This window comes from Bidens hawaiensis, unplaced genomic scaffold (genome assembly GCF_021521415.1).
Source record: "Bidens hawaiensis isolate Kalapana, Puna unplaced genomic scaffold, B.hawaiensis_p1.1 tig00000512_1, whole genome shotgun sequence".
Taxonomy (NCBI): domain Eukaryota; kingdom Viridiplantae; phylum Streptophyta; class Magnoliopsida; order Asterales; family Asteraceae; genus Bidens; species Bidens hawaiensis.
The window spans coordinates 5,484,478-5,498,550 of NW_027491033.1; the positions used below are offsets into that span (position 1 = coordinate 5,484,478).

General features: G+C 33.8%; 1 pseudogene; it reads left to right on the plus strand.

The window, feature by feature from the left end:
• The first annotated feature begins 11,035 nt into the window (after positions 1-11,035).
• On the plus strand, positions 11,036-12,420 carry LOC143631886 (RING-H2 finger protein ATL16 pseudogene; annotated as a pseudogene).
• Positions 12,421-14,073: the final 1,653 nt, after the last annotated feature.

Here is a 14,073-nt window from a genome sequence, read left to right on the forward strand (position 1 = left end):
TGAAAAGATTCAATTAACTTAATGACTCACGTAAACAAGCCATAAATGGTTTTTTGTTTTATTCCTTGAGTGTCCTTCCATTTGTGAATGATGATTACATTTACTTTCCGTATGTGGTCATTATGACTTCACAGCAAAAAAGAGTTCTTAAAGAAACATTAGTGACCATGTTACCAATATTGAAATTAATGGAACAATAAAACAAAGTTGATAAAATTACATAAACAAACAATTAACATAAGTTTGAAAATAACTATTATGTTTGTGAAAGTTTATGATGTGCTTAAAATAGTCAATTAAATATTAACTAAATTAACAAGTAATAAAAACTAGACTTAAGACTCAACTACACAAAACACCGGCAAGTAAACCGGTCAATTGTACTAAAGCTAAGTAAGTCCGGAATATCGAACCCACAGGAATCTATAAATTACGTTAATTAACTAATTAGACTCGACTTACGACTATTTATTGTTAATGTTTAAAGGGGGATTTTTAAATTAATATTAAACTAAGATTAAACTAAGAAAGTAAATAAACAAGTTAACGAGAAACAAGCAACTAAACACAAGATCGAAACCAATCAGAGAAGGAATCTACCTAGGTAAGAATCCCATGCATCAACAATCATCAAGCAATGGACAAATAACATGATTATGGAAACTGATTTCTAAACGTGTTCATCTAACAAACCTTAAGGACCTTTGACTGAATCAAATGAAATCCCAAAGAACAATTATTAAATTATTAAGCAATCAGTTGAATTGATTTCCGCAAAGTCATCAATTAGGGTTAATTAATAGTATCTAAAGCAAGCAATCTTATGAAACACTAAACCCTAGATAACTTGATAAACTAACATGACATCATGAACATGGATCAACACAATAAGCAAGAATATTGTCACAATCTATCCTAGCATGCAATTGACCAAGACACACGAACAACTCCTCACCTTACAGCTATTAGAATTTAGCAAAACATTTAAAACCCTAACCAACTATCAACAAGATCTATGATCTAATAGGCCTATTCAACCATAATAATCAAAACACCAAGTAAAGATTAAACATGAACCCTGAATCTAAGAACACAATCAATAGATAAAAGATCCATGTGAAGCAATAGTTAACAATCAATCAAGATAACAAATACTTATACGCATCATGAAAACAAAATCAAGTCGTTACTATTAAATAACGAAATTCATAATCAAACAATAGTCCAAAAAGCAAGAATCAAGTCTCAAACATGTTCATCAAACCTAGGTAGACATGAAGTCTAGCCTAGAATCATTATTAAAAACAATCCTAAACAAGTCTTAAAAACAAAGAGGAAAGACATCAAGAATAATGAACAAGGAACGAAAGTTAGAGCGATAAAACCCTTTGCGATTAATCCTCGAACACCCAGATGAAAGCTCTCTCAATCCTCCTTGGTTCCTAGCTTCAAATCACCTTCAAACCCGTGGTTTTTAACTCAAAATCGGCTGCCAAAAGTTGTAGAATCGGGTTGGTTATAAAGATGTATATATAGAACGCATAATGGGCTTGGACTTGCAAAAACGAGTGACCAGAAAGGCCTAGGCGCCCGCGACGGATAACTGCCTTTTGCCTAGGCGCGACGCGGCGCCCCTGGGGTGAATTTTCGTTTTTTGCACTTATTTCTTGTTTGTTCATGTTAGGCCCCTTTCTTGAACTCCAAGTAACGATGAGAAACTTCTAGAACTTCTTTTCCTTGACTCCAAAGCCACCATCTACATGAAAACAAATCTAAACTCTAAGTGAACTAATCATGTAGTCATTGACGAGTAAAACGAACATAAACTTCGCATGAAATGATAGAAAGAATTAAGTTTAACATGCAAGACATCAAAAGAGTTAAAACACAATAAATATATAAAACTTGACTCAAAACCTTAAATAATAAAAGATAAACGAAACTCGAACTAAAACGAACTCAAAACATTAAATAAACAAAACTTTACACGTGATTCAAGATGTATAAATAGATGTATATCAGTTTAATAAAAATATTTTGGAAAGTAAAAAATTAGGGATTTGATATGAACACACCTTTCATGAATTAATTCACTAGGTTACTAATATTATTATTTATAGCCTTGACGAACAAAAGTCTATGGTTTAAATATGTTATTACTATTATTATTTTTATAGTCACTACCCACATTCTTAACTCCAACGTTTCATTATGTTTCTATTAACTTTGTTAGCTTATATATAGTAGCTTGTTTTTTTTAACCAAAGTTAGTCACCTATGTATTATCCCAACAACCATATGGAAACGAAAATGAAATACGTACCGCCAAAATTTTCAACGTGTGCAAGTGTACAACCTTGTCATCGTCATCGGCTGTCAACAATAAAGTGGGAGGATATTGACGAGAGCTATCATTAGATTGCTCCCATGGTCTCCTAACATTATTCATTGGTTACATTTCTCACTTGATTAACCATCAAAACTCTTCCTCCTTAATTACCACTAATGAAGAATATATCCATTTCACACCCATTCAACCCTACAGTAAACACACCTTTACCCTCATTCTAAGAAATTATAACCACTATTAAAAACATATTAATTATAATAACTCATCAACTTATATTCCTACATACATATTCAAAAAAATGAAACCCACACTGCATTTACTCACAACTTAATATCTATATTTATACATGCATTCAATGACAACTTCATATTCACCAACACCCCTACATAGTCCCATTCCTCATAACCATCTCACGCTTGATGTCCATGCATGACCTACGACAAAAGTGTAAATAATTAAGGCAGCATTTAGATGTGAGTTTAGAAAGAAGTTACGTGAAAATTGGAAATCAAAAGGAACCATACTAGAATAAGAATTAAATGACTACAGTAATTTTCATACATAATTTAGGTTGTTAGTACGCATTATACATCACTGAAAGTTGTTTATCTATATCTATATCTATATTTATATATAAAGGAGGAGTGATGGCACAAAAGTTATTTTAAAATTGCATGGCAAGGGTAAAACAGACATTTCATAATTGGGCAAAAAAGTAATTTCCAATCACCTCGATACATTTTTAAAGCGTTTGGTACAAGTTGATGAAGCTTCACAATTGGTAAGATTACTCTTCAACCCTTTAGAAAGCAAAAGGTTTATATGTATCTCTGGTTATATTTATTATGTACATTATTATATATTTATTAGATAGTTAACATTCATTATTTCTTTACAACTTAATTGAAGGTTATAACATGCCTTTAATATTTTGATGCATTTATCATTCTATTGGGGATTCAGTCGGTCTTGAAAATTTAATCTTTAATGATTTCAATCGACCATGTTGTTTAAGTTTTGCACTAGCCCTCTGCTATAAGTATGGACAAAGTTTGCAGTCCCCATCGTCGCAAAACAAAAACCAGGTATGTATTCATCTTCTCTGGTTTTCTTTAGGTTCAATTGATTATAGTGTTTCATTTAATTTCATGTGCATGCTTTCAACCCAATCCAATTTGGGTTTGGATTTTTGCATTGATTTCAATATCTCTGGTATTGCTCATATTAGATTTGACAGGTACTTCACAACGTCATTATGTTGCAATGCTACAGTTTGATCCAATCAATCAATCAATCAATCATACCCAGTGAAGTCCACCAATAGCAAAGCTATAGGTAGGGTCTGGGGAGGGTGGGATGTAGGCACACCGTACCTCTATCCCAAGGGAAAAATAGGTGGCTTCCAGGGAGACCCTCAGCTCTAAAGTACATATGTATAAAGCAATACAAAGTAAATCAAAGTTCGACAGTAATATAAAAATACTAATAATACTAATACTAATGATAGTAATAATAATAATAATAATAATAATAATATATGTAAAGAAAATATCATTCTGGTGTGTGACCAAAATAAGGAAAATAGGAGCCCTAAAGTATTCATTTCTTCCAAAAAATCCTTAACTTTAATTCTACTTCTCCAAGAATTCATATCCTTAACCATGTCCTCGGAGAGATTTAGGTCTATCAAATCATGTCTAATCCTCTTGTACCAAGTCAATTTAGGTCGTCCTCTACCCCTCTTCCCCTCTATAGTAATGTTTTCTACTGATCTAACAGGATTCGTCGTATGTCTTCTCTTCACATGTCCAAACCATCTCAATCTCCACTCTCTTATCTTGTCTGCTATGTTCGCTACCCCTTTATCTTGATCCATTTTATGTAGTGAGTTATGTTGTGGATGATGTGTAGCTTGAAGAAAGTGTATTTGGTTAAATTTTAGAACAGTAACAATTTCAGGCTAGGAAGGCGCCTTAAATTTCAGTATGTTGCTCTTTCTTTATTCAAATTGATGAAACCCGAATACATCGATTTTGTTCAACTAATTGAGATTTAAATTTTGTGTTTTGATTTATGTTGCCATTGTCCAAGTCTCACATGCACTTGTCAATAGACGAGTGAGTAATATTAAATGTATTTAAATGTGTAATGCATGTGATATTAATTACTTTGATGTTTCTTTTGGGTTAGTTGATAAAACTTGGTTATTGTGCAGGGTAACTTCATGGTGATTTCGCCCTCTCATATTCAATTATGTGTATGTATTTAATGCATTTCCTATAATGATAAAAACCATCTCATCGTTGATGTTCATATGACGTATTTTTTGATTATATATTTTTGTTTTGCATATTTAAAGCTGCATGAAGGGCCAAGCAAGTTACACATCAAGTGAAGATGTTGCAGCTAGATTCCTTCCCAACAAATAACATGGTGTGTTTCTTTTTTTGGTTAAAGCAGCCTATAATATTATGCTTAGCATTGTATAAGTTTTCATGTATGCTTTTACATAGGTTCGAGTATGTTCCTGTAAACATAACTTTTTTATGGCCCAATGATTAGCTGCGTCTGGCACATGTATAGTCCGTGTGTTGAATTCAGCTGACCATTTCGTTATGTGTTGGGTTTTTTAACTTCTCGTTGTTCGTGTTGGTATTTCTCTAAACCAAACAGGTTCAAACAGGTTTGTCATAATAGGTTAAAAGAAAAGTAAATTTGGTTCAAAACGGGTTCGTTAAAAAGCATCAATTTTGGTTTAGGGTCAAAACGGATTATATGAAAATTGAGTTTGGGTCAAACGGTATCAATTTTAGTTTGATTCAAAACTGGTTAAAAGCAAACTGAGATCAGGTCAAAACGTTATTTATTTATAATATGAGTTCCGGTTTAGATAAAACGTGTTATAAGAAAAATGAGTTATGATCAAAACGGGTTATTAAAAAATATCAATTTGGTTTGGGTTAAACACATGTTTTGAATAGGATAAAGCGGGCTGGTCTGGGTGGGCATGGTAACAGGTTGAATTGGTTCAACTCAGAACGGGTTATACGAAAAGTGAATCTGGTTCAAAACGGGTTGCTTAAAAAATGTATCATTTTGATTTTGGTCGAAACATATTATAAGTCAAATAAGTTTCGGTTAAAATGGTATCACTTGTGTTTCGGGTCTGAGCTGGTTAACATAAAAATAAGTTCAGTCAAAACGGGATTTAAAAAAAATTATCAAATTTTGTTCAGGTCAAAACCTATTATAAGCAAAATGAGTTCGAGTTAAACCCCGCTATTTAAAAAAACATCAATTTTGGTTCGGGTTAGAAAAGGTTTTAAGTTGGATAAAATAGGCTGGTCGGGCCTGGTCGTGCCCGGCAACAGGTCAACAGGTTTAGGTAAGAACAGGTGATAAGAAAAGTGAATATGGTTCAAAATGGGTTGGTTAAAAAAGAATGGTTTGGGCAAGAACGATAACTTTGGGTCAAAATGGTATCAATTTTGGTTCGGGTCTGAACTGGTTAAAGGAAAATTGAGTTCGGGTCCAAACGGGTTTTTATTTTATATATAATGGTTTAATAGTATATATCTACATAATATTTATAATTATTCTTATAGATACATTATGTTAAAAATAACTAAATGATAAAATGGCCGAATTCGAGTTTTTTGTAACTTAAAGAAGCTTGTGGTGAACATAAGCCTACAAATAAACCTATTTAATAAGCAAACCCAATAATTACTTATCAAGCTTAAGTAAACTCACGAGCCTAAATGAGCACGATATTTAAATAATTTTTATTTAATGTTTAATATCTTTATATATAAATTATGCTAAATAAACTTAACGATAAACTAGCTGAATATGAGCTTTTGTAAGTTAAACGAGCTTGGGCTCAACTTGACTCCTTTAATATACCATTTGTATGACCTTTTGATTTAAAGAATTTGACTTCCTCTCATCATAGTCAAAGTCAAACTAATATACTTAATGCCCTTTTATTTACCGCACCGCTAAAATTTGATGAGTTCGGAATTGTAATTGTAACTTTTGTTTATTCAAATTGTGCTTTTGAATGTGTTTATGTGAAATTTGTTTACTTGGCATTGTAGTTGTTCATACTGATGGTAGAGAGTTGTGATAATGCATTGCACACCTCGAGCAATCATTAGGATTATTTATGAAAATTGGGTGGCTTGACATGTCAGCAAGGAATTGCAAGGTACAATTATGTCTCTCTTTGTTTGGACTACAAGATAAGTTAAGACTATTATAATTGAATCAATTGAGACTTATGAAGATATAGCGAGACAAGAACTTAATACTAGATATTATTTTATTAATTGTGGGGTTATTTTGGCATCTTATTCTTAATATGCGTGTTTCTACAGGATTTGGATCCAACTTTTGTTGTATCACGTGAATACCGATTGCTGATGGTATGTTTTGTTAACGGGTGAAAATATTTTGTTAATTTTTATCAAATGATTCGTTTCAGTCTACACCTATTTTTGTTGGAACTTGTTTGGACTGAATTCATTAATGACAGTCTTTGGCTTCTTCAGTTGATGTGGAAGATGTTGAAAAGTTTTTTTTGATGCAGTCAAAGAATTTGATAGCGTAACTAAGCTGGTAAGTTTTCAACTTCTATCAGTTAATCTTTTTCTTACCTTGACTTTGACTTTACGAGGGTGTGTGATATTTGGTGACACGGAATACATAGAACACTGCCCTTTTGTTGTGAGTGGAAGAAATGCTTAAGGCTAAAGAGATTGTGGAAGATAATAACTCTTGGTGTGTTGTTGCTCAGTAGTTATGTGAGAAATTTCACTGTAACTAATTATGTGGTTCGGCTCATGAATTTAGGTCGCTTTTATTGGATCATCGTTGTTACTATAATTTATGTCAGTAGAAATTCTAGCGGTCAGCACTGGCGTTGACCCATCCTCATTGCATTTGTAAGGTAGTTTTTAGTACAAAGCTAATTAATATATTATTGATTATTATCTATTAGGAAATTTACATCTATGCAGGATTCATGTAGGTAATGTTTTCGAGATTCCGTTAATTATAAGGTGTAGTAAATAATGGCTCCAGGAAATGCGTAGCAAGTAATTTGTGTTTTTTTTTATTTTTCTTGTCATTTTTCTAATAATGATGTTAAAATTCATCTAATTTAGCAACATTATAATTTTATTTTTATTATAAAAATCTAATGAGTTCTTCAAGCATTACCACACATCGTGAAGTACGCGGTGTAAAAATCTTTGATAGCATTTAACCAGAAGGCGACAAAATCCCCATTATGTCTAAAATTGCAGCAACTTGAAATGAGAGGGCGCGATTTTAGTGAACACAACTCTTGCGACTTTTGTGCTTAATGTACCTTCTATAATGTATTTGTGGTTTCAAGGTTATCGAGCCAGTGTAAACTGTAGTGAAATATTGGAAATAACCCCTCCGTTTTGGAATATGGAGTTGATTAGTTCTGAAGGAACCGAGGTTGCACCCGGAAATCCCAATAAACTACAACCGTCGTCTTTGCTTGCATATTTTTCACTTGGGGGGGCAACGAAAAGATTTCCCATAAACGATTCTTCATCTAAATCTGCCGCCTGTGAACTCCTGTGAATATGAACCCTCATTATCAAGTAACTATCTTTCTTTGTTATTTTCATTTGTTTGATTTGATAAAAGTTTGAGACATTGTTGGGATGGTAAAACTGACCGCAATGCACAAAAAGAGCAGGAGACCTAATATCACAAATTCATACATAAACGCTCCTTCAAGCACGGGTATGCATAAGTCAACACAAGCCCATAAGATAACAGAAACTGACAAGACGGACGAGCCGTCAGACCGCACATGCGATACGTGCTCTTGTCACTCAAGTTGAATTTATTTGATAAACTAAATACTTCTTTGGTTTTCATGTTGTTGAAAGAACATAACCATTAAAGCCTCCATCGTCTGCATTTGACCTTTATTTTACCCATCTGGGTATTTTAGATCTCTGTTTTCACATACGGTCTGCTTTCACCGACTAATTAGTAACTCTATTTACATGGCCGGATTTTTAATTATTACATACTAATGGATCTTGTGCTTTTACATCTACAAAAACATCTATACAAATTCCAAATTGTCGGTAACAGTGTACCGTGTTAAACTAATACGACCCCTTTAATTTTTTATTTTTTTTTACAAATTAACTAAGTAATACCTTGTAGTTAATTCTCATTGAAAGTTGTTATTGTGAATCGTTTCACTAGTTTATTAGTAACCTATTTTAAAAAGAAAACACATACTACCCCGAAGCGGTACAATAATGAACCAACACCCTACCTACTAGATGCTTGTGAGCCACGTGCCCCCGCCGCAATGCCATGCTCTTAAGTTGAGTGAAGCCGAAATTAAAAATAGAAAATAGAGAAATAAAAAAATCAATTATAATTTTTCAGCTATCAAACATAATAATATACCAAGAATCAACATTTCAAGCAAATATATGAATCATCAAATAATAAGTTTAATTAATTTAAAAAGAGGTAGTAAGTGTGAAACGCTAAAAATGGTTCCTTTACATAGCTGTATACATCAAACCTGGGAAGGAGGAACATCAAATAGCAGGTGCAACAACAGTTTCCAAGTACACAACACCTACATCGCCGTCAAGTGAGTTGACGATGTGGAAGTATTAAAGGGGCCTCATATCAATAGAGATTTCATAAAGGCCCGTGAGTTACTCAAGACAAACCACTTCCCATTTGTCATGTGGTGTGTAATTGAGCACCATTAATGCACTGGTATAAGATTGGTGAAGACATTGATCCAAATGAATCCCATGGCCTTTATAACACCATCGCATACACTTTTGGATTATGCAATGGACGCTCAAATTACTACAGAATTCCGCATATTAAACATGCAACGGGTTTCATTACAAGATATATTTATTCAATACAAACAAAATATGGACACAAATACCCTTCAACACAAAAAGGGAATATGTAAGAACGACTTCCATGCGGTTCAACTGAACTCTATCTCAACATGCGTTGTACTTCGTCGTTTTGGAGGCTTGGTTAATATAAAGAGATGGTCTTCCCCCTTGTTCTATCAAAATCAATTTTTAGGACCCATTTGAGAAACATTGACAACTCCGAGCACATGCTACTAACTCGTGGAAGCCGAAACATATCATGCAACCTATGATCCCTATCCTAAGATAAGTGGATCCTCATGTTCACAGCCCCTGCAAGTCCATCAATATCCTTGCAATCGTGGATCCTCATTACTCATTACGTTACAAACGGAACACTATTTGCTATGGCTGACACAACAAAACTATATGAAATTGCGGTAGTCACCAAACCATTGGGGCGTGCCTACCACATGAATTGTTTTACCAGCAAAAGGAGGGCAGTCTTCACTAAGACCGTTGTCTCACTCGCTATTTTAGTCTTTCAATCTCGTATGGTTTTCTTCATTCCCATCATATTCCTATTTGTCAGTTTGCAATGCCCCAAATAAAGTTTTTTGTTTTTGCAATTCAAGTGCGAATCACTTTATAACACCATTACCCAATATATATCCATACACCAATATGCATATGCACAATCAAATCACGTATGCCCACCAATTTACTTTTTTCTACAATTCGTTGACCGGAAAATTTGTGGCTTTAATTTGAGCATTTCTTTCGTCTCCTGATTAAACTTCAACTCTAACTACTCACCAATTAACACACATTCAATACTTTATGTTGATTAAAAATCACAAAACCCACAAGCCTAATTTATTAACAAATATTTCACAAAACACGATATATCCAATATATATATGCAGACGTTAATATTTTACTAAGCACCCCCGCATGAAAATCATCCAACAAACATATGCACATGGGGCAACACAGTCGCACGGATATCTCATTACACACCACACCAAACACTGCAAACCAACACGAGGGGTTAATCTGCTCGAATCCGCGGCAACGCTCGGGCACTTTTGCTAGTAACTTTTTAAATATAGAGCGTCACTATTGTTTTTATTAATATTTTCTTTATTAAAGAGATTCAAATAAATTAGTGTTTTTGTTAATTTTCCTATTTTCTCTCTAACTAGGAAAAAATGGATTTTAGAGATTTAATCATTTAAATGTGAATGGTCGAATTTAATCTTTCCTTGTAAAGTTCAATTTTAAATATAAAAATGCAACTTTTTTTAAATAATATCATATAAAGTCTTCATCTGAAGGGAACAAGGGTAGTCAAACCTATACTTTGACCACTCACACATTAATTACGCCTCTCAGATTCACAACAAAACTGAAAAACTAACACAGATCACTTCTGCCATCTCCACTTTGGTGGGATGGTAAAGGCTTAGGCCTTTGGGTAAGAGATCTAGGGTTCGATCCCTGGCAATGGCGGTTTATTGTAAATGGTAGGAGGCAAGCCTAAACATTCAAAAAAAAACACAGATCACTTCTCTCTCATTAGTTCACACACAATTGAATATGAGTACACAATGATATGATTGGAGTCAAACCTAAACCTTGACCTTTCACACATTAATTACCCTTTCTGTAAATCACATAAAACCTAACACATTTGTCCACCCCATAACCTTTCTCTCTCATACATATTAATATATAATATATATAGCATGTTTGTATGTGTGTGCATATATTTTAATACTCACAAATCTGTCTTTCAAGATGCTCAAATCCATCAAGATCCAATCACACACATCTCCATGAATCTCCATGAATCAACTCTCTCTCACTAACATGAACCAGATTCATGGCTCACCATCATCATCATCAGATTCCCATGCAAGTAGTTTCCCATTCATAGCAGTTGCCATCATAGGAATCTTTGCCACCATCTTACTTGTCTTTTACTATATCTTTGTCATCAAATGTTGTCTCAATTGGCACCGAATCGATATCCTTCACAGGTTTTCACTCTCTAGAAACACCAACCACCACAACTACTACCACCACCACCATCACCATTACCCTCTTGTTTCTTCTTCACCGGAGTTCACTGGTCTACATGAATCCGTTATCCGCTCAATACCCGTATTCCGGTTTCAGAAACAAACGAATTCGGATAATGAATGTGCTGTGTGTCTTGGAGAGTTTGAAGATAATGAGAAGCTGAGAATAATACCAAACTGTGCCCATGTGTTTCATATAGATTGCATTGATGTTTGGTTACAAAACAACCCGAATTGCCCACTTTGTCGAAATAGTATTTCGATTTCGATACCGCCACATGTTCCGGTACCCGAGCATATACCGCAGGCTTCTGGGATTAATGATGAACAAGATTATGTTGTGATTGAGTTAAGCGGTGGCGATGGTGATGGTGATGGTGATAGTGGTGTAGGAAGTGAGTGTGTCGGTGAGGGGAGGCGACACGTGGCAAGAGAAGACCAGAGTCTGGATTGTCCTGAACCTCGGGAACCTGTTACTAGAAAACTTATGGAGAAGTTAAGGAAAAGATACGGGTATGAGTCAAGTATGGGAGATGAATGTATTGGTGTGAATACGAGACGAAAGGGTGATGAGCAATTCTTGATTCAACCGATTCGTAGATCGATTTCCATGGATTCGGCTGCGGACCGACAACTTTATTTGGCCGTTCAAGAAATTAGAAACTCGTTGAATCATGTAGATTTAATTGAAGTAAACGAAGGTTACAGCAGTAGCGGTAGCGGTAGCAATAGCAGAATTAGAAGAGGGTTCTTTTCATTTGGACATGGAAGAAGTGCAATTTTACCATTTCATTAAAACCATAACACAAGTATATGAATTATCATTTTTGTTCTTTTTTGGATTACATTAGATAGTTGTCAAATACATTTTGTAATTTAGTTATGAGTTTTATTTTAATCTGTATTTTTTAATTTATTGGGAAGTGAGCTTTGATTCATTTTCTTTTGTTGGTCTAAAGTTTGAATTTTTTTGAAGTGTTATCTAATGTGTGGTTGAAATATTGACTTTTGTGGTGTTATGCATGCGTGAAGGAGAAAAGAATTTGTAGAAAACCAAGTGATCATAATTTGGTTGTCATTAACTTAGCTTTTTTCATGAAAGCGCTAGATAGCAACTAAAAAGTACTTGCTATAAACTATCCACCAATCAAATAAAAAATTGACATGAAGCCTATACACATGGATCAATTTAAAAGCATCATTAATGGATAGTTTTTAATATTTTAAATATATGTGGAGGAAAAAGAATACCACATGAAAGAAAGATTGAGAAGAGAATATGATTAGACGCTGATAATGTAAAAGTGTTTAGAAATTATAACACCTTCGTTATTAAAGATGCTGTAATGCCTTTTTTATGAGCTCGGTTCACACAATAATAAAAAAAACTATTGATTTTGTAATTCTCTACTTGGTGTGATAGAGAAATACAAATAAAATCAAGGCAAAATGTTCCTCAATAGGGTTTTAAACAAACTGATTAGCAATTGAGTTATCTATCAAAAAGAGAAATCTCAATAGACAAAAACAAATTTTCATATCAACCCTTAAAGTGCAATAATATGATATCCAACTGAAACTTCTTGTTTTCTTAGGGGTAAAGGAGAACTACCCTAGTAAAGTTTATAAACTTAAAAGACTACATATAAGGACAACAAAATAACTTAATACTTCTTAGACAAACCCCCAAGTAAGTATTAAGCCTCCAACTACAACTATTATTAGAGCACTCTTATCCCAATATCTATCTTTAATTTTTTATATAATTTAACTAAAAAACTTATTTTTCTCTAAATTTTGTATATTTTTTAAAACTTCTCGCATCATATTCTCTATAACTATCTCTATCTTACTCACAAACAATAACCTTATTGTTTTGTCTCTAATTTATACACTCACAACATCTATAAATTGATAAATAGTAACCCTCTAATTATATAGGGTCACTACTGTTTTATCAAACTTTTCTTTATTATTAATGAGATTCCAGTGGGATATGTTTTAATTGTTTTCTCTATTTCTTTTCTTCTATATTTATATTTATAGTGAAAGTGGATTTTTTCAATGTGAGTGAGTGCTCTTATAGGCCCAAAACATTAGTTTACTAAAAGTAGCTCATATACTCAAGTTCCCATGACTCATACTATCAATATTGCCACACACAAACAAATCAGAATAACAATGAACAAGATAACAACTTGTTCGATTTCTTTAAAGTACCTGATCCTACAAAACATGCTCAAAACCTTCGAACTATTTGATTCGGAACCTATATATAATATGTATGCTCTGATATAGCTAGGTTTCACAGAGATGGACTCATAAAGCCAGTGAAGGGTTCTTGAATTTTGGCCTAAGAAGTGTTGATGTCTCTTTTTACTTTTCGTTGGATTTACTTCTTAGGTTTATAAATATTTACCGGGATGTCGTTTCCGTTTACAGAAAAGAAAAGAAAAACAACTTGCACCCATAAAATTCCGTTGCAACACGTAGACAACTTACTAGTATCATACTATTTTTGTAGACGGACGGTTAATCAGGCATCATATAGTGGCGTTGATAGCTGAAAGATAAGGGTACATGCACCGATCAGCCGGTGTCCCGAGGATTGAGTGCTATGTGCCTTATGTCCAAGGCTTGATGCAAAACTACTATCGAGCCGGGGGTCTCACCGGAAGCAACCTCTCTATCCCTATGGGGTAGAGGTAAGACTGCCTACATCTTACCC